Below are 3361 nucleotides of genomic sequence, written 5' to 3'. Positions count from 1 at the left end.
ATACTATGAATTTTCTTTATCACTTTTAGACATACTATACTATGACTTTTTTATCACTTTTTTCGACATACTATACTATGACTTTTTTCACTTTTTTTAGACATACTATACTATGACTTTTTTCGACATACTATCCTATGACTTTTTTTCGACCACCTATGACGACTTTTTATCACTTTTTTCGACATACAATACTATACTATGAATTTTCTTTATCACTTTTAGACATACTATACTATGACTTTTTTATCACTTTTTTCGACATACTATACTATGACTTTTTTCACTTTTTTTAGACATACTATACTATGACTTTTTTCGACATACTATCCTATGACTTTTTTATCACTTTTTCGACATACTATACTCTGACTTTTTTATAATTTTCTTGTACATCCTATACTATAACTTTTTTCGACATACTATCCTATGACTTTTTTATCACTTTTTCGACATACTATACTCTGACTTTTTTATAATTTTCTTGTACATCCTATACTATAACTTTTTTCGACATACTATACTATGACTTTTTTATCACTTTTTTCGACATACTATACTATGACTTTTTTCAACATACTATCCTATGACTTTTTTATCACATTTTCGACATACTATACTCTGACTTTTTTACAATTTTCTTGGACATCCTATACTACGACTTTTTTCGACATACTATACTATGACTTTTTTCGACATACTATCCTATGACTTTTTTATCACTTTTGTCAACATACTATACTATGGCTTTTTAGGACTTTTTTAATCATACTATTCTAGGACTTTTGTATCACTTTTTCAACATACAAACAGCACCAGCAAGTTATCGCTGTACACTTTTCCACATATTATACAATTACTTTTTTATCATTTTTTCAAGCTGCTATACCTTGTTTCCGTGTTGGCATTGTGGAAAGCACTCCTCCAATTAGCACCAGCAACTTATCATTGTACTCTTTATTGCTGATTCGCTCCCCAGTCTGGGCAAAGCCATTTGTGTGGAGTTTCCTTCTCCTTCCAGATTTTCCTTGACATACTATACTATGACTTTCTATCACTTTTTCCGACATGCCATACTATGACTTTTTAATCACTTTTTTCGACTTGATGTACTGTAGTTCCATGGTGGCATTGTGGCAAGTATACCTGCAAATATTACTATACAATTATTTTAATCACTTTTTTCGACATACTGTACTATGAATTTTTATCACTTTTTTCGACACACTATACTCTGACTTTTTTCGACATACTAAACTATGACTTTTTATCCCTTTTTTGACGTGTTCACCTGTGTTTCCATAGTGGTGTTGTGGAAAGTACTCCTGCAAATAGCACCAGTGAGTAATCATTGTTTCCTTTATCTCTGGTTCAATCCCCAGTCTGGGCAAAGTAATTCATGTGTAGTTTCCTTGTTCTTCCAGACTTTCCATGACATAGTATACTATTACTTTTTATCACTTTTTTCGACATACTATACTATGACTTTTTTCGACATACTATGCTATGGCCTTTTTATCCCTTTTTTCGATATACTATACTATGGCTATTTTATCACTTTCTTTGATGTACTATACTATGGCTTTTTTATCCCTTTTTTGCCATACTATACTATGGCCTTTTTATCCCTTTTTTCGACATACTATACTATGGCATTTTTATCACTTTTATTGACATACTATACTATGGCTTTTTATCCTGTTTTACAAAATACTATACTATGGCCTTTTTATCACTTTTTCGACATACTATACATATATCTTTTATCACTTTTTCAATAACCATACTATGGCCTTTTATCACTTTTTGACATATATTTTACTTTGATATTATGGCCTTTATCATTTTTTGATACCATACTATGGTTTTTTACCTTTTTTCGACACCACTATACTATGAGCCTAATATACTTTATGTTTTATCACTTCCCACTATACCTATGGTTTTATCCTTTTATAATATATACCTGTTCCACTTTTTCGACATAACTTATACTTATGGCCTTTGACACTTTTTTCAACATACCATACTATGGCCTTTTATCCCTTTCGACATACCATACCTGCTTTTTTATCCCTTTTTCGACATACTATACTATGTCTTTATCCCTTTTTCGACATACCATACCTTTATGTCTTTATTCTTTTTCAACATACTTATACTATGGTCTTTTCACTTTTTAACACTATACTATGGCTTTTATTAACTTTTTTTCCAATAACTATACTACTCGTTCCTTTTTACAAAATACTCATACTATGGTCTTTTTTCACTTTTTCCACATACTCATACCATATGGTCTTTTATCACTTTTTTTACACCATACTCATGGCCTTTGATACTTTTGTTGACACACTATACCATGTGCCCTTTTATCCACTTTTTTTGACATAACTATACTTATGTGGGCCTTTTATCACTTTTTGACATACTATACTATGGCCTTTTATCACTTTTTTCAACATACTCATACTCATGGTCTTTTTACTTTTATTGACATACTATACTATGGTTTTTTTATCCTGTTTCTTCTTTTTGACATACATACATGGTCTTTACCCTTTTTTGATTCTAACACTCACTTTACCTTTATCCCTTTTTTAACCACCATACTCATGGCTTTGACTCACTTACACTATACTTGGGACTTTCACATAACTAGGTCTTTCCTCTTTTTCACACACTATACTGGATCCCTTTTTCACATACTAACATGGTTTTGCACTTTTTCCTCTCCTACAGGTTATCCCTCTTTTTTCTCTATACTTGGTTCTTTTTCATCCTTTTTTTCACACACTTAGCTTTTATCACTTTCAACATAATTACATCTAGGTCTTTTATCACTCTTTTCCACATACCTTCGGTCTGGTTTTTTAACTCTTTTTTGACATACTCATACCATGGTCTTTTGACTTCTTGTGACACATTATACATATGTTCTTTATCACCTCTTTGATTACAATTATACTATGGTCTTTTATCACTTTTTTTCATACCTATACCATGGCTCTTGACACTGATTTAACGGACACTATAATTAACTATGGTCTTTTTATCTCTTTTGTCGCATTGACACTATACCATGGTTTTTGTCCTGTTTTACAAAAATCACTATACTCATATTCCTTTTGATCACTCTTTTTTCGACATAATTATAATTATGGTCTTTAGAGAACTTTTTGATACCTTATAATTATGTATCTTTATCATTCTTTTAATACGACCATACCTTATGTATTTTTCTATCCCTTTTTGACACTATACCATATCTTTTATCACTCTTTTTGACACACCATACTTATGGTTTCGAGCATCACATTTTAGCAATACTGCACTGAACTGAAGGCGCATTACCGATGAA

Source organism: Perca fluviatilis, chromosome 7 (genome assembly GCF_010015445.1).
Source record: "Perca fluviatilis chromosome 7, GENO_Pfluv_1.0, whole genome shotgun sequence".
Lineage (NCBI taxonomy): Eukaryota > Metazoa > Chordata > Actinopteri > Perciformes > Percidae > Perca > Perca fluviatilis.
Note: the sequence above shows the minus strand (reverse complement) of the source record.